Source organism: Sander lucioperca, chromosome 4 (assembly GCF_008315115.2).
Source record: "Sander lucioperca isolate FBNREF2018 chromosome 4, SLUC_FBN_1.2, whole genome shotgun sequence".
In the NCBI taxonomy this organism is placed as follows: Eukaryota; Metazoa; Chordata; class Actinopteri; order Perciformes; family Percidae; genus Sander; species Sander lucioperca.
The window spans coordinates 3,555,463-3,578,886 of NC_050176.1; the positions used below are offsets into that span (position 1 = coordinate 3,555,463).

The window sequence follows — 23,424 nt, forward strand, 5'->3', positions numbered from 1 at the left end:
AACACCCAGCTTGCTTCTCAACTCCTTCAACTGACACGTTTGCAGAATTTTCTCTGAGGACGGCCAAGATGTTACTGAGGCAGAAGAGGATTGTGGGACTCTTGCATTGCAGACAAATTGTGATTAGCTTCAGTAAGATTTGTAACAAGTGTCGTAGTGAGAACCTTTTTTTGCTCACTGTGCAGGTAACAAAAAAACATCCTCTTTCTATCACCTTGCTTAAAAATGTCCAATACAGTTCTAATCTGTATTACAGTTGGGGAAGTTGAAAAGTATTGACAAAAGAGCACACAGTATACACCCAACCTGGTGAGTCTTTGGACCCATATTGTACGGACATACTATACCTTTTGGAATCAACCAAACAGTTTGCATTTTGTTGCTTTCTGTAACAAGCTCCTGTATTTTTTTGTTCTGATTTTTCCATTCGTTTATCTGCTCTTACTATCCTGACCAACTTGCAGAAAAGTGCAGCAGTGAAATATTTGACCAAAAGTTAGTGAGTTAATTTAAGTAAAAAAATTACATGGCACAATCGTCGACTTAAAAAGGGTTTTTGGTAGCGTCTGATTCAAATGTCTGAAACCAGCAAAAAGCATGCAGGACGTAAAGGAGCAGACGTCAATTTTTGGCTGAGAAAAAAACACAACAGCAGTATTTTTCCACACTCTGCATGCTGTCATGCATGAATCCCCGGCTTCAGCCATATGTTTAAGATTAGATGTACTTTTTTGTTAGACGAGAACACAGTCAACAAAGCTCTGCTGCTTCCCCGCTAGTCATGAATCAACTGGGCTCTGTCCACGCCCTCTCCTTGTGCTCTTAATTCTATTAAACACATGATAACAGCCGTTACATGAGGGAAGAACAACACAACATTGACAGTATAAATGATGGTATGAATAATATTCTTCTTCATGTTAACTGCAACACAGTATGTGTGTTCATTTCTGGACGACGTATGTGTTTAATCTGTGGATAACCTGAAAAGAAGAGCATAAAGTCAAAATAGATTTTTCCATCCAGTCCTCCAAACCATACGATGATATAGGTTGTTTATTCCTACCCTCTAATACAACCATTTCAGGAGCGTTTCATAAATTAGCGCCCCTAGCGGTGACAGGAAATACGACCCACAGGAGCGTTTTGGCATCCTCATATCCAGGGTGTGATTTGTGAAAATAAGCAGAGGGGGGAGGATTTTTTTATAATGCACAACAAAACAAAACATGCAATAATTAAATCCCCCTTGCAATACCATGGATATAGTGCCACTCTGGCCATGCCAAACCACTTGTTTATGAACTTCAATATCCAATGGAAAATAATCTCAAGATGAAATGGTGCAAAACACAGCGCTTTCAAGCCCGGGAGCGGAATCACTTCCCGGCGAAAACAAAATACTTTCACCCAGGAAACGCTCATTCGTTACATGGGAGTGTTTCAACCACCATCTTTTTCCTAAACTTAACTAGTCATTTTGGTGTCTAAACTTAACTGTCATCGCCACATGACGTTCACTTTTTCTGGCTAAACTCCACTACCACGGCCCCTGAAAGGAACATCAACTGGCGGTGCCTGTAGCCGGCTCACAGTCACCTATTGGCAGCTAAACAACTGCCGCTGGTAGCCGCCGTCCCCGAGCTCTGTAGCGGCTAAATACAACCAGTAACTGCCACTTTGATCGTATCATTCTATTGCACTGTAGACTGTTCACATTACAGCCCTTTAGTTAGTTTAAAATACTTCTATTTTAGGTATATAGTGGTCTATTGGTGAAGTAGCATTGATCAGTTTGGGGGGGGGGGATACATTTTGTCCCCACCGGGGATAAAAATAATTCAGCAGAGGCAGGGATATGTAGACCAGAAAGGAGGGAAATCCCAAGCATTCCCCTTCCGGCAAATCGCACCCTGCTTATATCTAAACCAGAGAACAAAGTAGAATTTTCACGTATCTGTAGCCTACTTTACTTCGTTATTCATATTTCTAGAAACTTTTACTCTAATACATTTCCTAAATAAAATGTATAGTTTGACTCCGGTACGTGTCCTCTAAGCAACAAACGGCCACAGTTAACATTGTGAAACTTTCGCAGTTTGGTTATGTTTAAGTACCAAAACTGCTTAATTAAATTTAAACAAACATTGTGGTTTGGGTTCAAATCAGACTTCCTGTTACACATGTGACGCTGAACGTTATGCTCCGTTTGTAAAGTAATGTTTAAAAGAAAACTTGCTGTTTACGTTTATTTTTGAACGGGACTTGAACCCTGGGCTCATGGGTGAAAGTCCTGTGTTTGTTTGACCTATCCACCATCCCAACCTACCTCCTTCTGTGCTCTTAAACTTCATCACCTAACTTCCTGCTTCCTGCTCAGTCATAATTCCTACCACTAGAGGGCGCCACCACTATCAACATAAATATGAGACATAATTGCTGCTTGACCAAACAACCTATGGGAGCATTTATCAGGGGAGGACAGTCTGGAATGTTAATATATGTTATGCAAATGTCTAAATCTCCCTCTCTCTTTTTGACATTAACCTTTTGCTCTATGGTAAAGCAGCTAGCTGCCAACTGCAATGTGAATTTAATCTGGTATGAAGCCTCTGTCAATCGCAATTACAAATGATTAAATTGATACTGAGTCACCCAAACTTTAAAGCTGCATTCGTTGATTTTCTGATCACTAGGGTGCAGCAGATCAAGTGGTTAACACATGTTATCATATTACCTTGTAAAGTTGATGGCTAACATGTTAGCAAACAAATGCCCATTTATACATCCAAAAGCCACAGAGCAACGTTAGCATTCATTTGAAGCTGCGATCTGTCAACATGAGTAGAGTTAAAATATTTAACGAATTATTTTGAGACTTTTTATTCCATTGTCAAAACGTATCACTATTAGAATCCATTTTAAAGGAGCAACCTACAAACATACGTATTACTGCCACCTCTCAAGCTGACAACTTTATATAATCTAATGGTTACTAGGCGACATAACTGCAACAAATACATTGAGGTTACATTTTGGTTTAAAAACGAATATCTTTTGCTACTTTTGCGCCTCAGATTGGACAGATAGTCTAGCTAGCTGTCTGGATTTACCCTGCAGAGATCTGAGGAGCAGTTAACCATAGTCCTCATAAATCCACCGGAGTTTATCCCGCAGAATTTCCAGCGGCACCGGAGCAATCCAGGAAGTGGACCGTCGTCGATATAGACTGCAAAAGACCAAGAAACAATACACTACCAGTGAAATTAGCAATAGGAGATGAGTGAAGATTTGGAAAGATGCCATGTTCCTGACCTTTTATCTGGCTCAAATTAAAGACAATAATTTGATAATCGTTTGATTTGGAGTTGCTTTTTAAAAGACTTAATGAAAGTATCACTGTGTGTCATTGTGTGTGAAAAGCATAGCTTGCTGTGAGTAGGTCCACTGTATGTAGTTCAGGTAACGCTAACCCCCTGCCGTGTAGAGGTAAATAAAGCCAACTAAATAAAACGACATGACAGACTTAATGTGACCATTACGGAAAAAAAGCAGTTAGTTCCAACTCAGATAATGGCCTACTTAACATAGAAAGCCTACTAATTAAAAGAGCAGAACAAAAATGATAATGCAGTTACCTAAATAGGGTCAACTGGTTGGTTGTTTAGCTTCAGTAGTAACTTCTTGGCTGTTAGAAAATTATGAGCAAAGAAGTCTGATGTTGTTTTTCTGTAATAATGGGCATTATTTTCACTTTTATGTGTTCCTCCTACAGAGAAAATAGGCCTGATCTCTCCCTTTGTGGTTGCTCCAACTGCTCACTTCCACCACCCACACAGCACATTTTCCCAGGCAACAATGTTCCTCCAAAGTTTACACACAATAAATAACGATATGCCCAAAGCAGTTAGCAGTGGCCCCGCACTCCGTTTCCTGGCTGGAGTTGAAATGAAATGGTAATTTTGACTTGAGGAGGATTTCAAAGGGATGGCCTCTACTTTTCATCTTGGTGCATACCACGAGCTCGCCGACACATTCACGCTGGGATTTGAGAAAGAAAAAATAAAAAAATAGGAGAGGAGAGGAAAAAAAAGAAGCAGAATTTTAAGTTTTTCTATGAACTTCCTTCTTTTCTTTTTTCTGCCATCTCCCCACAGAAACAGAGATGTAACGTTGCTGAGATCTCTCCCCCAGATGGACAGCATTTATGTAAACAACAATCCCCGTCTCAGGGAGCGTATGATTGATGTGTCATTGTCTAAAGATTGTTTCCAGGCATTTGAATAGATAATTCAGAGTATTTGATGTAGACATTTTTCTTCAAAGGTCAGTTGTGGGGGAAGAGCAGGGGTGTCCTCTATCTCCCTTGCTATTTTTGCATCGAAGCCTCCAACTAGCCCCGACTGCTTTTCACAGGGGAGATTGACTGACAGTTGAATCGTCCTTCTGCTAAAAGATTACAAGGTGGTTTCCAAATCCCCATCTGAGATCTGCTCGCTATCTCTGCTATGCAAAATACCTTTGTCTCAAACAAAAGACCATAACACTGTGTGGATGTGTCCTGTGCTTATTTGTTTTCTAGGTCGGCCTACAGCAGTCTTGCAGTGCAATAGGAGCAAAACCAAAGATGCAGCGGAAGGAAGGATTGGCCAGGAACCCTATTATCTCAGCAACAAGGAATGAGAAATGGAAGTAAAAACACCCAAAACAAGGTCCGTCGCACACCGGCCGCACTGGCTCCTATCTTCCGATGTATATAACATCCTTACGCCGCACAAAACCCACACTAAAAATCAAAACAGCTTCGCACTTTGCACGGTATCTTATTTCCTACATCACAGCGTTGCTCACGCTGACCCAGCAGCCACAGCGATATCGAGGGTACACTTTCCCTGAGTCGGCTGATCACATTCCATTGTCAGTCAGCCATGAGGGAAACATCCGGGTGACAAAAGCAGGGTGTGAAAAAAAAGAAAAACCCACAGCGGCGTCTTCATTATCTCTTAGCTCGGCGGCCCGTGGACGAGGCCAGGGTTAATTGCTGTTGATTAGACGTCAGTACGCATGGCTGAGTGAGCTTACAGATCTCACTGAGGGGACCACAGAGGGAGAAGAGGAAAGGATGAGGTCGCTCACAGACAATGATGTGAAATCAGTGTCAAGTGTTCCTCCTCGGTGGGTTTAGCTGGTTGGGAAGCAGATAAGGAATGTAGATGAGGCTGGATGTGTTTTATCTGCCTCTGTGTGGAATTTCTGTAGCCCAATAGGCTAGTTGTTTCAGTGCCCAAATTAGGAGTTGTGCACCAAATGAGGTTGAATACGGTTCATGCTATGAAGAAAAGAAGGCAACCGTGGTGATAAAATAGTCTACTCAAACATGATGGATTATTTCTGTTATCTGATGTATCTCTGTTAATAATTCATTCCCATATCAATGACTTTTCAGGGATGTTGGTGTGCAGTGTCTTTGGTCCAGGCTGAAATAACTCAGTAACTATTAAATGGATTGCCATGAACATTTGCACAGGTCTTCATGGTGCCCAGAGGATGAATGCTATTGAGTTTGTTGATCTTATGACTTTTCCTCTTGCGCCACCACCAGGTCAAGGTTTTAATCATTTTCAGGTCAATGATTTTTACAAAGTACTTACTTTTTAGTAACACTTGATTAAATATCTACCTAACTAATGCCATTCCCAACAGATTTAGCTGCACTTTGTTTTTAGTGTTTGTTTGCAAATGTTTGCATGCTAACATGCAAAACTAAGATGATGAACACGCTGAACATTATAACTGCTTAACATCAGTATGCTAGCATTGTGTGGCTTTATCTGTAACTGTAAACAAAATGGACGTATCAGAACGTCACCCGTTGGTTTGTGGACTGCCGTTTTGAAGCCTCGAGTTTGGCAATTTGGATGTCACCATCTTGGTTTTTTGAAACCGTACATGACAATTTTCAATGATAGGGCAGAGCTGGGGAGGATGACGCAGTCAAGCCAGTGTTGTTTATGGTTGCAATGGTGCTGCGCTAAGTTAAACGCTAAAGGGGGACAATTGCCGATTTTCAACCCTTCTAAAGCTGGTCATTCAGTGGAGATTTACTGGTGGGTAAAAGCAGACCTCCAGGTACTGGCGCCATTCATCTGCATGTAGGCTACGGCAGTACAGAAAATCTGCAAACTTTCCCTTAAGTTACCAGCTAACTAGCTAGCTTGGTTGTCAGGACACTAAACAAGACATTTTCAACGAACAAAATGCAGCGAACAAAATGTTCCATAAACATGGACAACACCCAAAAACAAGTTCACGACTATTTTATTGTACACAGCTCCATGGTTAGCATTGCTAAGCCTCTGTCCTGAGTGGCAAGTCGGCGTTTAGCCACGCCCTAAAGCATCCCCTGCTTTTGTCATTTTTAAAATAAATGGGACCAACAAAATGAACGTCATTCTGTATTGATCAAGACTTTAAACTTGAGACCATAAACTCGTTATGAAAATGTTTATTGCGGTAATAAATCAAGGCAGAAGTAAGGTAACTTTTCTTCTTTTAGAGTTCCTTTTCCAACCATGTGGAGTCGCCCCCTGCTGGAAATTACATAGAATGCAGGTTGAAGACACTTAAATAAAAACTTAAATATATGCAGTATACATATAAACCATAATATCTTAATCATCATAATCTATTATCTTAAATCCACCGATACGTTGATGTTCAGAAATCCACATTGACTAACAGACTCAAAACTTCGTTTGACTGTGAAATGTAAACCCCCATCACCGAGCGCTATAGACTGATGCTTGTATGTCGCCAAAATGATTTCTGTCTCCGTTTGTGTGATAGATAAACAAGCCCCTTGGTCAAACCTGGGTTAGATATATATATTGGTTCGTTGCTTTTGTAACCAAAATAATAACGACAATAGAGGTGGTTCATAGGGAGGCAGGAATGACAGGCAGACAAGGGAGGCCAGGACGTTGTAACCTTCACACCCTTCACAGAGTGAGAGCTCGCTTTGTTTAAATTTTCCAGATCAAAGGGTGCAATGCAAATTCCTGCAGCTTCCACAATGCCATTTGATGTTTCAGGGAGCCAAATTATTGTGGTGATTACAGTAGCTGTACACAACCGGTGGAGCGGGCCAAACAAGGGCCCTTGTTGTGACTCTCAATTAGTGGTGTGACATCTCAGCAGCCACCGTCTGAGAGGCATCCCACAATAAGAGAGGCTGTTTGGGCTGATAAAGTGATTTGGCCTGGTGGGCCCTTTCATGTGCAACGACAGTGGGGTATTTGAGGCTTCTGGGTATTCTCTCTGCACATCCTCACTCATCCCCTTTATTGTGACAATAGTACCACTGTGTTCAGCGAATCAAAGAGGCTATAGGCTGACTGCACTGTGAACAACTTCAGCTCAGTGGATTGTCACATAGAAGTGTTACCATGACTTGGATGCTTCTATAGGTGAAATTAACAAGTATATACTGTACTAAAACTGCAGGCCTGTATGGGGGCTTTAAAGTGTAATTTTGGTATTTTTCAACCTGTAGCCTATTTTGCCCATGCATTTGTGTCTAAGTGACTAATGTGAACAAAAAAAATCTTTGAAATTGATCCAGTATTGATCAAAGTTTTGACGTATTGAGCCGCAAACTGGGCTACAATGTAAACCAGTTGGGGAATAGCAGCCGTTAATGTGCGTCCACTAAAATGCTTGTTTTTGCCTCTAACTGTCAAGAGTGTTGTTATAAGTGTCTGATGGGAAGACGGAGAACTTTCCTTTTGCTGCAATGCGTTCCTTTGTAACTTACTGATGCCAGGTCAACACAGTAACTTTAGCTAATAGCATTAGCTTATTACTCCACTCTTGGAACAGCATTATTCTTTTGGAAGTTGTGTTTTGGTAAAGGATTTCTTCTCCTCTTTGGCTGGCAGTAGTCATCCCCACTAAAAATGTTCACTGCAGACCTGATGGTCTAAAAGGCGCAGTGTATGGACCAGAGTGTTAGGATCCGTTTGTAGCTGCTCACAGCTAGCCTCAACTTCAACCTGTCCGTATCCAAAGGTAACATCTATGAAAGCTCGACATTTTGTTGGCAGAATTCAGAAATGCGCAGTTGAAAGTTTTTAAGGGGGCTTTCACACCTACCTCGTTTGGACTTTCTGACTTTTCAGTTTGATCCGTACCAACATTTCAGGTGTGAAACCTCCCCTAGACCACGGTCCGGACCAAAAATTTGGTCAGACCAAAAGAGGTAGTCTCGGTCCGGCTCAAACTGAACCATGGTCTGGTTCGCTTCACGCTGAAAGCATTTTTTGGATGGTCAGACTTTTGGACCAAATACAGGAAGTTCTGGCAGGCATGTTATCACTCAGAGCAGACAGCTGTCGGTTATATAGAGAATAAATTAGCAGTTCACTTGTTAAGTGGTAGTAAATGTACAGTGTAGGTTTCAGTTTGTCTCTGAATAGATGCTGCAGCTCCTCATAACCTAAGTAAAGTTCCTGTGTCTTGCTTCTCAACAACACAACAAAACAAAAAGAGCTGCGGTAGCACCGGGAGAGCAGGAGTCACAGTTGGAAACAATCACAAGAATTCCGACACCAGAGAGAGGATACGAGAGGACGGGGAAGCCCGTCCACAAACCGATCGGGAGACACGGCTCAGATATGTGATGACGACAGGACATAGTTATGTCGTGTATAGTTCTTTAGTGTACTTGCAAAACTGCAAACCAAAACTAACCGGATCAAATATATACAATGTAACAAAAACATGGACCTTGGTACGGACTTTCAGGTGGAATAGTCCCTTAGAGAACACAAAACTACGCTCGCTGTACTCCTTATCCCCAGAACTCCTCTCTCCCCGCTCACGTTCCACAATATAAACATCCATGGTTCCACAACCCTGTCTTCCGGAAAGCCACCTCATGAGATTTTAGACGTTCAAGACTTCACCATCTTCCCATAATATAGTCAGACACTAATAATAACTATCTAAGTCTGTCAGTGGCAAAAACAGCACTTTTAGTGGACGTACATTGGCGGTCGCTTTTGCCCCAGAGGGTTACATTGCAGCCCAGTTCCAGCTTTCTTAGTCTATATCCTTGACGTTCCACTTCAGGGCTTGCTCCAGTGCCACAGGAAATTCCGCCGGATGCATGTCTTTTCGGCCGATGTCCGTTTCCTTCCGCTTTATTTGTGTTGGAATTTTAAACTCCGGTGGATTTCTGAGGACTATGGTTAACTGCTCCTCAGATCTCTGCAGGGTAAATCCAGACAGCTAGCTAGACTATCTGTCCAATCTGAGTTTTCTGTTGCACGACTAAAACAACCTTTGAACGTACACGTTCCACCAAAACAAGTTCCTTCCCGAGGCTATTTTGCAGCAGCAATGTGGCTCCGTGCTGAGCTTAGCGCCGCCCATGATGATTGTTATTGGTTTAAAGAAATGCCAATAAACCAGAGCAGGTTTTTCTCCCACTCCAGAATGCTGTGTGGAGTAGCCAGAGTACAGTGTTTTCTTTCAAGACTAAACCAATTACAATGATTCATGTTTACATTAGTCACTTACACACAAATGCATGGGAAAATAGGGTCCATGGCTAAAAATACCAAAATTACCTTTTAAAGTAAAAATACAATCATATCATATTATTTTATCAGCTTCTGTTTTACTTTTCACTTAGCAGCTGTACTCGGAACACATTTTAGATATCACACCATTAGCAGTATTCTCAAGTCTGAATATTCAAACAGCCAGCCATTTCTGAATTTGACGACACCGGCGTTATTTTTTTGTTTGTGTGTTGTTGAAAGCCACAGTGAGTTGAAAGGATAACTTTGCCTGTGGGAAGGACAGAGAACCAGAGGATCAGGATCAGCTGTATTTCTGATAACACTTTGCATTCTGCAGGCACCAGTGACAGCTCTGATGCCTCATGTTTGATTGTCTCTTTCATGTCCTCCTCCTGCCTTGAGAAAAAGCAGCAAGGCCAGGGTGGAGGTGAACCCACAGCTAACGGACTACCACAGCGGAGAGAGATTGAGATGTGATGCGTTTCTGCCAAGGTGATGGACAGAGGCACTGGAAGAATGTTGGCTTTCAGACACTCCAGGCTGTCTCTTCTATGTAACAGAGAGCTGCAAAAGGTCCTGGTGGTAAAACTAAGTCAAGTACAATTAGCATCATGACAGGAATCTTTCACTGTGGAGTGATACTGTGTGTGCTAGGGAAGAACTGGCTCACTGTGAGGTTAGTTTTAACCTATTGGAGAAAGCAAGCATTACGTAAAGGATGAGTCTAGTCAAAGGCGTAATTCACAGGCGGGATGGGGTTACAACCAATCAAAACTGGCCAGTGCAACCCACCCCAAAAATATATATAATTTACTTTACATAAATAAAGACATTTGCACCATAAATTGATGCAGAAAAGGCACAAATTGTTGCAGAGAGATTCACCAGAATGCAGAAAATTAAGTGTTTGACGTTCAAAATTTCAATTTTTTTTTTCAAAGAGACAAACAGGTTGTTACTTGAAACAAAGACCATGAACTAGATTCTGCAAGACGGACTTAGATTCTTAGTTCAAAGTTGGCTATAGTACCACCTGATAGGAATAATCTGACAGTGAACAACAGGAGTAGTTTTTTTTGTGATTAACAATTTTTTTTATTTTAATTTTTTAACAACATACAAAACATAGAACTTGCAACATGAACACCCCCCACCATCACGATCATCATAACTACAATATTCAAGACCATTCAACAAAATAGTAACAAAATAGACAATAAACCGTAAAGCAAATAAACATATGTCTTATGGATGACAACACCCATAAGCCCATCATACTCGTCTCTCCCCAGCACAAAACTTCCTAGGAGCCCTCCAGAAAGCTCAGGTACTTTCCCCATTTTCTAGTGTAGACATCCAATCTGGCAAACCATTTTTATGACGCTGCTACCCTAGTCCAACTCCTGGATTGAAGGCACCCTTTCATTCTTCCATCCTCTTAAAATAATCAGCCTGGCTATCATTAAACTAGTCGGGACCCAGCTTCTTATGTGCTTATCCATCCCGCTTAGGATTGACCCATCTCCCAGAACAAATAATCTTGTGGGCTGAATGGAACCTGGGTCCCTGCAATCCAACATAGGTTATCATGTATCCCGGTCCAAAATTCCCAGACCTTATCGCAGGCCCACAGGACATGAAGTAATTAGCCGTCGTCTGTCTTAAAAACAGGAGTCTTTAAGAAGGAGGGTTGATAGGAAAAGACTCTCAGGTGCGTTGATTGGCGATGACCGCCAGGTGTGTCACTCTGCCAGAAGCCCAGAACAAAGGTGGCGCCCGCAAACAGACAAACAAAGTACAGACACACGAGAGGGAGGGGAAACACAGGAGAAAACAGAAAACGGCCCAGCACAACAGAGCTGACTAGGACAGATGTCGGTGTTATCACGGGATTTATTGGCTGTAAGAAAATATAGAATATTGTATTGTATTGTATTGGAAATATTGTCAGCCTTACCCTTTAGGTGCATGTAACTGCTGTGATTGTAAGCTCAGCAAGTTGAAGCTCAAATAGAGGGGTTAAGTTCATCGTGGTAGTTAGGTGGGTTCTTTGAGCTTAGTGCTGCAGTGCATATCTCACTCCCCCTGAGGCCTGAAAAAGTCCCTTTCCTATAGCTCTATTCCTCTCTGTGCAGGGCATTGTGTTGACCTGGAAACAGCTATTCACTGCTGTGAGAAAGAGGCCCCTGAAACGTTCCCTCTCACTAAGAGAAACATATAACAGTATTAGATCTAGTTTAATTACACAGGGGCTTGCGGATGGGCCCCTCTTTTTCTCTCGGCGGTTAAAATGCTTAGCGTTTGTTGTCGGTTCAAGGCTCTCTAAAGGATGTGCTGGCATGTGTACGGTTCTGGCAGAGAGGAAACTTGCGGTGGGGAGGGGCGGGGGGGGGTGAACTGTTATTGTTTGAAAAGCGTGTAAGCGGCCTTCACAACACCGCTTCCACGGAAGTGAAGCAAAGACAGAGCGAGAGAGAAAGAGGCAGAGAGAGCGAGAGCAAGAAAGAGAAAAAAAAAAAAAAAAAGTCTTGCGCAGCTTTGACTGACGACTTAACAGGCGAAACCGAATTTGTCTTTTGCCGGGAGATGTCAGATGCCTTGCCAGGGAGAGAGAGATGGAAAGAGGCAGAGCGAGAAAGAGAGAGAAAGCACACCACAGAACATCTCCTGCGTCTTTTTCTCGCCCTCTCTTTTTTCTCCTCCGGTTTAAGACGGCTCGGTGAATGCAACGACATCAAAGGCCTTAGCACTCAGAATGTACATTGTTGTTCCAGTAACCACATGAAAAAGAAAGGGAGAGATGGAGAAAGGCTGGGAGAGATGGAGCAAGTTTTTTTTTTTTTTTCTTTCTTTCTTTCTTTCTTTCCCTGTACATAAATAGGGAGCTATGGAGGGAATCGGTTTAGAAACGGTAGAAGATTAACTCTTTTATCTCTTCATTTCAAAACGTCCTCCATATCCACATCCTCCACATGCTAACCACTGTCAGGATCTTCATACCTGACCAACACCGCTACAAAGCAGAGGTGTCTCCTTAGGACACATATTGTAGAACTCCTCGGCAAACAGAGCTGATGAGTGGAGAAATAAAGCCGAGTAGGAAGAGGTTTGTATAGCTCCAGTCCTGACTCATTGTCATTAAGAAAGCCCTCTGTAGTCAGAGCTAAACTTAGAAAGCAACAAGCTCGTACTCTGCCACAGACTTGTGTATAAAAGAGGAACATAACAGAACAATCCCAAACTTGTGCCTCAACGTAACAGGCTTTATTCCTGCCTGCCCTTATCTTAGAGACCACCCAGGAGCAACAAGTGAGTTCTCACCTTAAGTCTGAGTGTGTGTGTGAGAGCTTTGTACTTCATAAGCGCAAGTGTACGCCTGTCTGTGTGTGTGTGTGTGTGTGTGTGTGTGTGTGTGTGTGTGTGTGTGTGTGTGTGTGTGTGTGTGTGTGTGTGTGTGTGTGTGTCTTTGCGTCTGTGAATGAATGTGTTTTCCATGTATGTGTGTGCTTCTACCTCCCACCATCTGGGCCCTGTTTGGAGAGATTTTCTGTAAAAATCACAGTCACGCCGTGGCAGGATTACCACTGTGAAAAAGCAGCACCTGGAAGAAACTTCTCCTTTCCCTCAGATGCTCAAAGAAGTTTTCTGGCTTCCCAGCTTGAGGCACAGGATTTGTTTTTGACCTACATGGGCGTCCTAGGCCTCGTGTTCCCTTCAAAAAAAAAGAAGCAAAGAACACATCTCCAATTCACACTAGGCAGCATCCAGCAAGGTTACAGTATCACCACATTACAGTAGATAAATAAGCGTGTGTGTGTGTGTGTGTGTGTGTGTTTACATCATATATATCATATTTAAAAAAATAAATAAATAAATGAATGGCAAGCCAAGGCACTGAAGGTTGATTATCCACACTGAGATGTAAGCCTATGAATGAAAGAGTTAAATAATCCCAGATGGAAATTGAGTACACAGCATCTCCACTGAAGATTTCCCATTAGAAATAATCTTAGTCCAGGATTAGCCACAATTACAAGTGTTTGGATGTTCCCACACATGTAATGTCTCCATAGTTGAAGTACCTTAGGCAGCATAGCAACTAATGTCACATCTTATTTGTACGCAACTCCTTAAGCTGCAAAGGGTAACTAGGAAAGCTATTAACCCCTTGTGTTGTCTCCGGGTAAAATTTAATCCGTTTTCAAAGTTTCTTTATCGGAAATATGTGCCGAAAATATCTCATAATTTCTGCATATTTTACTCCAAAATGAGGTATAATTCAATGTGCAGTAAATAAGATTTATTGACCATAAATTCTAAAAAAATAAAATAAAAATAAGTGTAAAACTAGTGGTGATCAGTTGGAATGAAGATAGCGTGAAGGTGTAAAATATAATTGGGTGATCATTTATACGTTATGCTTTATAAATAGGCAAAACAGGGAGGACAACAAGTGCATGGTCGATGGGAAGACAACACAAGGGTTAAATCGCTCCTGTGGAGTAAAACGTCCACAGTGGTAAATGATTTCATGTCAGCAGCTCTCCTGCCTCCTAAAATGACAGCTAAAAGTACAGTCAAGTGCCACTAGGGGGCCCGCATCTGAGGCCAGGGCCCTCATTGTGGGATTTCAAATGCTTTTTTGTGGTCCTTTAAGAAGATCTGACACTTACATTTTACCCTGCTGTGCTCTTGGGTGAAATCTCCACCAATCTTCAATTTACCTCTCAAAGTCTGGAATCATAATTTAATTGTGTTATCTAAAAACTCATTTTTACAAGATGGCCTACACTTAACTATGTCTTCTTTTCCATTCTCGCAACACTGGGAAAGGAACTAATACATGTAAAACTCATCCTGCAGCCTAGTACAGGCTATAAAGGTCGAGGTTACAAAATAAATAAATATATAAATATAAAAAAAAAATATAAATCTGATTCTATACCTGTGGTCCTCCATGTTTCCTTCTTCAAACTTGCCGGGGCCGGGAAGCTACGATACCCATTAGCAGCATTAGCAGCACCTGTGAGTTTATCATGTTACGACTAACGTATTTCAAGATGGCGCATGAATATGGGGCGTCTACCCCAGTTCATGCAAATGCAAATGTAAAATTTCAAGCCAAAAGGAATACTTGGAATTGATGGTGGTGGTAAATATTCATGAAAAAGGACAAGTTTGTGAACGGGCAACACAGATTTTGATAATGAACAACTAAACACGTTACACACTGGACCTTTAAGTTATTGAATGAGCATTGTTGGAGGTGTTTGAGACCTAAGATTTACATTGCCGACAACTACTTGTGTATTGTTCTTCACATGACAAAAGCAGAAGCTTGAACCTGGTATGCCAGGGCGTTGCTCATAGATGGAACCTTGGTGTGGAGTGGTGAATACTGCGTCTAACTTCTGGTTGGAAGGGTTAACTGCCTTTGTGAGAGTTAAATAGGGTGACTATATAGCTGCTGTGCACTGACACAATGTGCCTATGTAAAGTTCACCATCAGATGGCATCCCCACAATGCACTAGTTCAAACGCTCAGCTGTTGTCTCTCTGGTCTGGATCTCTTTCATTCCTCCTGTTTCCATGCATGACTGTTTATATTTTTGCTAAGAGTGTGGATTTCTTTCAGCTGTACCATGAACACATGTGTGCACACACACACACACACACACACACACACACACACACACACACACACACACACAACTCTACTCATGTCCCCCAGCCCCCTCGACCCTACAGCCCTGCGTCACTGTTACCATTTCACCATCTTGACCCGCTGACCCTCTGCTTGGTGTCTGGCAGCGTCAGGGTCTGATGTCGGTGACATCATGCTTCACAATGAGTCCACTGCCACCTCCAGCTCTACTGTCCATTGTCCGCCTGACAGTGAGCGGCCTTGTTCTGGCCGAGGACGGCTCTGGAGCGGCACGCTCCCTCTGTAAATGATGAAAGAGAGTGGGGGGGGGGGGGGCTGGGCTGAAAGCGCGAGCCTTGTTTGGCCAGCCGCGCTGGACGCCGACTTGATCGGAAGGCGCCTTTCTCCCCTGACAGTAACTTCTGTGATCTGTGGAGATAAAAAAGAAGAAAGAATGCGTTTGATGTCTAGATTTGAATAAATACCCTGATGTTAATCGTTTCACAGCGTTAATCACATTTGGTGATAACATAGCTTTGTGTGTGTGTGTGTGTGTGTGTGTGTGTGTGTGTGTGTGTGTGTGTGTGTGTGTGCGTGCGTGTGCGTGTGCGCTAACATGAACACATCTATTCTGTATGTGTGAATCTGAGCCAGACATGATTAGTTACTATGTGCAGTCTTGTTCTCATGAACCATTCGTACAAATATATACGAAAAGTAATGCACTGTAATCCGTATGTATTCCACATAGTTATTACTGTATGCACCACATTGACTGCTGCTGTTTAAGAGGGCAGTGGTGCGCATACGGAGTGGATACCCTGGGTGGATGGGTAGGTCCTATAACACAGAGCTTTCCAGCGGGGGAGCAGAGTTTGTGTCCCGGAAGAAGCTAAGGGGAAAACAGAAGACTTTCACCCAGGAAACCATGTTTGTGTCCTAGGAGTAGGGTTGGGTACCGAAACCCGGTGCTAATACGGCACCGGTGCCTAAACGACCGGTATCTACCGGCCCGAATCACAACGCAGATTTCGGTGCCAATTAAATGCCTATTTAAGGCCTATATAAAAGAGACTTCAGATACAGTATTAGGGGACCACTAAGGCCTATATAAAAGAGACTTCAGATACAGTATTAGGGGACCACTAAGGCCTATATAAAAGAGACTTCAGATACAGTATTAGGGGACCACTAAGGTCTATATAAAAGAGACTTCAGATACAGTATTAGGGGACCACTAAGGTCTATATAAAAGAGACTTCAGATACAGTATTAGGGGACCACTAAGGCCTATATAAAAGAGACTTCAGATACAGTATTAGGGGACCACTAAGGCCTATATAAAAGAGACTTCAGATACAGTATTACGGGACCACTAAGGCCTATATAAAAGAGACTTCAGATACAGTATTACGGGACCACTAAGGCCTATATAAAAGAGACTTCAGATACAGTATTAGGGGACCACTAAGGCCTATATAAAAGAGACTTCAGATACAGTATTACGGGACCACTAAGGCCTATATAAAAGAGACTTCAGATACAGTATTAGGGGACCACTAAGGCCTATATAAAAGAGACTTCAGATACAGTATTAGGGGACCATTAAGGTCTATATAAAAGAGACTTCAGATACAGTATTAGGGGACCACTAAGGCCTATATAAAAGAGACTTCAGATACAGTATTAGGGGACCACTAAGGCCTATATAAAAGAGACTTCAGATACAGTATTACGGGACCACTAAGGCCTATATAAAAGAGACTTCAGATACAGTATTAGGGGACCACTAAGGTCTATATAAAAGAGACTTCAGATACAGTATTAGGGGACCACTAAGGTCTATATAAAAGAGACTTCAGATACAGTATTAGGGGACCACTAAGGCCTATATAAAAGAGACTTCAGATACAGTATTAGGGGACCACTAAGGCCTATATAAAAGAGACTTCAGATACAGTATTAGGGGACCACTAAGGCCTATATAAAAGAGACTTCAGATACAGTATTACGGGGACCACTAAGGCCTATATAAAAGAGACTTCAGATACAGTATTAGGGGACCACTAAGGCCTATATAAAAGAGACTTCAGATACAGTATTAGGGGACCACTAAGGCCTATATAAAAGAGACTTCAGATACAGTATTACGGGACCACTAAGGCCTATATAAAAGAGACTTCAGCTACAGTATTAGGGGACCACTAAGGCCTATATAAAAGAGACTTCAGAAACAGTATTAGGGGACCACTAAGGTCTATATAAAAGAGACTTCAGATACAGTATTAGGGGACCACTAAGGTCTATATAAAAGAGACTTCAGATACAGTATTAGGGGACCACTAAGGCCTATATAAAAGAGACTTCAGATACAGTATTAGGGGACCACTAAGGTCTATATAAAAGAGACTTCAGATACAGTATTAGGGGACCACTAAGGTCTATATAAAAGAGACTTCAGATACAGTATTAGGGGACCACTAAGGCCTATATAAAAGAGACTTCAGATACAGTATTAGGGGACCACTAAGGCCTATATAAAAGCATCCAAAAAGCAACATGTCATAGGACATTTAAGAGATGAATACAAAAGGAGTTAAGAGCGGCGTGTCTTTGCGATTAATCACTGGGGGTGAATTTGCTGTCTCAGGCGCCTTAACCTGTTGTTTTTGACACGTATGAGTCATACACGTGGATGGTGAACAGATGAGTAAAGATGGGAGTGTGTTTCCTGGAATTCCATAGGGATCCACATCTGGAATGGATTGTTTTCAGGACTGCGTTATGAAAGCTGCCGAGCTAAAAAGCTAAAATAAACAGCAGCAGCTCACTTGTTGTGGTTTTTTAACCCAAATTCTCAGAGTCAGGTAGCCTGGAGATTGACTTGTAAGCATCTGGCTGTGACGTCATTACTAAGCTTCTAAACAACATCTGATCAACTGCAGCGAAAGAATATTTTTAGCCATGACTCAATGTGTTTTTAAAGCAGATATCTTGTCCATCTTTCACAATCTGTTCCGTTAGATATTGATGTCTGATATATTTGATGCGATGGGTCTGTTTGATCATCTGTTATACCTTCACTTGCTGAGACAGTTCAGGGTCTTTTGTGATGTAAATTCAACATCCTATAGCCTCGTGGCCTTTGAAGGATAGAAGAGGCTCAGACAGACCTAGACAGAGAATTTTCTCAGGAATTCACCGTAGGTGTCACCGAGACAAAGCTCGCCCCCCCTCCCTTGTCAAAAAAAAGAAAAATCTTGCTTGCTGCCACACCATATGGAGAATTGTCCCAATTTCTTTTCCTTTATATCAAATGCAATGCGTTTCAAGTGGAACCGTTTGTAGCGTATACCACATGCGATTTGGGGCTCTTGTGCGGCGACGCAAACTTTGTGACTTTTTTTGATATCCCGGTGTCTGACAAGTTTCTGTCACTCACAGTTTTTGTTTTTTTTCTCTTCACTTTTTCTCTCTCCACCAGCAAGCATATTTTCTACCCCATCGATTGATTAGCATACATCAAGCCCCTGTCGTCACGGTAAAATCTTCAGTACTTTTCTCCCCGTGTCTTTCAACCAGCAGCTGTCAGCCACATCAACACCAGACATGCTCCGCGCCAGACAAAGTTAAATTGAAGCACACTCTAACACTATATATAGATAAAAATGTCACTTCTTTCAAGAGACGAGGCACCTTCGAAGTCGTCAATACGGAGCGCTTCATCACGGGCAAAATAACTTTGAAAGTGGCGAAGAGAGTAAAGATGAGACGATTATTCTCTCTTGCCACTTTGTGCTTGAAAGAGGCAGAAGGCGAGATTATTCTGAAGTGGGAAGAAGCGTTTAAGGGGCTCACTTTTTGATCTGCCTGTCCGTCGACGAAAAAAAAACAAACGAAAAGCACCTGCTGATGCTTGTGATCGTTAGGTGTCCTCAAAGTGTCTCAAAGTCTCTTTGTTATGGCTGAGTGCGTCGATTAAAGGCAGGAATATCATTTATTCATTTTGCCGCTGAGCGAAAGAAAGGAAGGATTCCAGAGCTTAGCGTTCATTTTCGTCAAACTCTCGAGGTGCGCTGATGAAGTCAGCGTTCCTTTCAGAGACGTGTAGAGCTGGGTTAAAAAAAAAAGAAAAGAAAAGTTTTTGCTCGGCAAATTTTGAAAGTGATCTTTAGAGATGAAATAAATAGTGATCAAACTTTATTAAAGTTTTCTTTTAACAGCGCCCTGCAGGACGACAGTTCTGACAAGATTCCTGTCTCGCAGGGTGGCGCTGACGGTTAGAGCTGATACGTAAACGTATACGCACATCACCACACACACACACACACACACACACACACACACACACACACACACACACACACACACACACACAATCTCTATCAATCTATGTGTCTCACACACACACACACACACACACACACACACACACACAATCTCTTTCTATCAATCTATGTGTCTCATACACACACACAATCTCTCTTTCTTTCTATGTGCGTCTCACACACACACACACACACTCGGGCACGTTCAGGCTGAGAATATAGAGAAAGTTAATTATTAAGTACTGTATATGTTTATTGGGATATGTCAAATTGATTTTAGGGATGTGTGCACACAAAGTACGTCAGAATCAACACACTCTGCATGTGCCTGGTTCCTCTTCTCACCAGAGGACAATGCTTTATTCATCTTTAGAGATGAAATAAATAGTGATCAAACTTTATTAAAGTTTTCTTTTAACAGCGCCCTTCAGGATGACAGTTCTGACAAGATTCCTGTCTCACAGGATGTTACACAAACACACACACACACACACACACACACACACACACACACACACACACACACACACACACAATCTCTTTCTATCTATGTGCGTCTCAAACACACACACACACAGGCACGTTCAGGCTGAGAATATAGAGAAAGATTAAGTACTGTATATGTTTATTGGGATATGTCAAATTGATTTAGGGATGTGTGCACACAAAGCACGTCAGAATTAACATGTGCCTGGTTCCTCTTCTCACCAGAGGACAATACCATATTCATCGTCGCTCCGTTTTCCAAACACGCTATCTGATTCTTTAACGCGCCTCTCCGTCTGAAAGTCCCTTCCATTCCTACTGTTTCAGGTTTTTTTTGTTCCTCTTTCTTTTTATCAAATACTCAGTCCTGTTGCGCGGCGTCTCTTAGAAGTTGAAAAAGTTCTTTTCAAGCCCGAAGTTTTTGCCGTCTCTCCACTTTTCAACTGGCAAGATGAATATCAGTGGGACAAAGCAGAGAAAGGAAAGGCTTTTGACAAGACTTCTGAAGGCCCAGGAGCTCGTCCTGTCTCTCCCTTTTTGCAGCTTTTCCCATAACTGGCTTTTTCTCGCGTGGCTGCTAAAAAGACACCGTATCAAATGCAAACTGAGAAGTCACAGTCTTTCAAGATACATCAGTGGGGCCCTTGTGGAGATGCTGCTCTGCTTAGGTTTTTCACAACTTTTTGAAAAATGAGAAATTGGAGCAATCTGTCTTGTGTTATCAGAGCTGCTGACAGTAAGTTCATGTTCCGTATGTGCAGAGAGACAATGACATGGATACATGACCCAGAGCAAAGTTGAGTTTTAAGGTGCAACTTGTCAGACTTCAACTTACAGACTGTGTACTTTATGTGATCTCTTTTATGAGAAACAATGTATTGCTGTCATGAAATCGCAGAAGTGGTGCATACCTCTGAGACTGCCCTCCCCTGGAAAACGCTCCCAGCAGTTGTTTGTACTAGGGGCTGGGTATCGTCAATGATTTTTCAAATCGATTCCATTCCGATTCACATAGTCCCGAATCGATTTCATACCCAATTCGATTTTGTTTTCGATTTGATATCAATTAGGTTAGGAACATTTCAGTTACTATACTAATTTAGCTTGGATATGAAAGAGATTCTACAATTGTACAAGGTTCCCTCTAACCTGCTGCATTCTTAAAAGTATCAATGATGAAGAACTGACCTTAAAGCAGTTACATTAATGTATTTTTTATTTAACATGAACACAAAATAAAGTGTAGCTCTACATACTCTACAGTCAGTGAGTATTGAGAGCCATTTCATTCAGATATCTTAAGATGACAGAGGGACCCTTTTGAAAATGGCCATGCCAATTTTTCCCTCGCCCAAATGTAGCCTAACTTCGGAAGGTTACTTAACCCCCTTGATTGATTCCTTAGGTCTTATAGTTTCATATGATATGGACAGAAAGATTGATTCTTGAATTTTATGAATCGATTTCGGATCACTCAAATGAAAATGGATTTTTTTAAACCCAGCCCTAGTTTGTCAACTTTCTGCGTAAGGGTGGTGGATGGGTCAGACAAACAGGACTTTCACCCAGAAACAGTGGGGTTCGAGTTCTGTTTAAAGTTGTTTTTTTTTTCCTTAACAAATGTCATGTTTAGCGTCACTAACTAACTATTTAACCCAAACCACACACACTCTTTTCTAAACCTAACTAAGTCGTTTTGGTGCCTAAACATAACCAAACTGCAACTGTGGCGGGTTTTCTTTTTTTTTGCGTAACCGGAAGTAAAGCAACATCAGATTTTAACCCAAACTACAATCTTTTTCTAAACTTAACCAAGTAGTCTTGGTGCCTTAAAGATGCAGTAGGTAAGACTTATAAAACTAACTTTCTGTCATATTTGCTGAAACTGACCCTATGTTCCAGTAGAACTACATGAAGCAGGTCATTTAAAAAACAAATCCAGCTCCTCTAGCTCCACCTACAGCCTGTAGTGTGATTTGCAAAAATCCACCGCTCCCTGTTCAGATGCACCAATCAGGGCCAGGTGGGGTGTCCAACTGCGTGTCAATCACTGCTCATGCACACGCATTCATTCACCCTTGTGGGGGGGAAGGGCTTAGGAGGCCGTTTTGGGCTTTAGCAGAAAGGGGGGATGGACTGAGAAGTTGTCGATGTTCACATTTTTTGGCTAAGTCCTGGATCTTCACAAGCCTACCTACAGCACCTTTAACATAACCAAACTGCAACCATTTCACAACGTTAAAGACATGTTTAAAATCGCGACTTTTACGTTCACAATCGCAACTGGCATTCTCTGGTCTAAATTTAAGGTTGTTTTTCTTTCTTTTAAAGTATTCGAGTATTAGAGGGTAGGGAACAAACGACCCATATCGTTACATGGTTTGGAGGACTTGTTGATACCTTTATATATCATGGAGCCCTCTCTCATTCATAAAATTCTGAAATGTGTGAAATGCTGTCATATTAGAGTTATAGTATAAAACAACATAAAAGCCCAAAGAGTTTGTTGTCTTTTCATACAGGCGTGAGTTGCCTTTTGTAGCTTGTGCTGTCTGGTCAATCTGTGTTGGATATTTTGAAGTGTAAACAGTCAGTGTTTGGTGTTCACCGAGGCTGGGGGGGGGGGGCCTGTGGTTTAACACTTTAAAGAATCACTTTGTGAGGCAGCCTGGTGGGGCAGCCTCAAGGAAAACCTGAAATAGCTGAAACTAGACCTCTGTGCAAATAATCACCCTGGGCCTCTGTAAACCATCATGTTTATGCATTGTAAATTGTGAAAAGGAATGCTTTAACATTGTGTGGCATATGTATTTCAAGGCTTTGAACATTGGATGGTATCCGAATTTCACCCACACAACCACAGGCTTTTGCTCTCGCCTTTTGACTGAAATATCATTCAGATTCCAAAGGGACTAAAAAAATAAAATAAAGCAACCTTTTTGAGGCTGCCTAAAGAATGGGTCTGAAACCATTGCCAAGCTGCTTTCATGCATTTAGCTATCACCGCTGCAGGGTCAAAAACCTTCCACCAACTTCTCGCTATTCTAAGTTTTACTTTGGTGACCATGCGTTTTTGAACAGGCTTTGAAAGGTTTGTTGAGTCTTGACTTTAAAAAGAATTCTAAATCCATCGAGGACATATTATAATCCTCCGCTAAAACTGGACATACAAGGTAACAACAGAGCTGCTTACATAAACACACAGTGGAACATATTTAGATGTTGCATCAACCTCTCTTCCACCTTTGAAGAGGTTTATGAGAAAGGTTTTTTGGCAGGAGTGCAGTCGCCACACCGGTTATCTCTTTCCTACACTGTAATTCACCTCATTTGTAACACACCTCCTCCTTTGATCTGTGCTTTTGAAAGCTCGCCTCACAAC

At 41.9% G+C, this 23,424-nt stretch overlaps 1 long non-coding RNA gene across 1 annotated transcript in view; it reads left to right on the forward strand.

Annotated features, from left to right (window-relative positions):
• The window catches only part of LOC118494847, a 93,201-nt gene that overhangs the window by 16,788 nt on the left and 52,989 nt on the right, over nt 1-23,424 (forward strand). Inside the window, exon 2 of the long non-coding RNA XR_004897057.1 lies at nt 20,370-20,378. This is a non-coding gene — a long non-coding RNA (uncharacterized LOC118494847). The remainder of the gene's footprint in view (nt 1-20,369; nt 20,379-23,424) is intronic.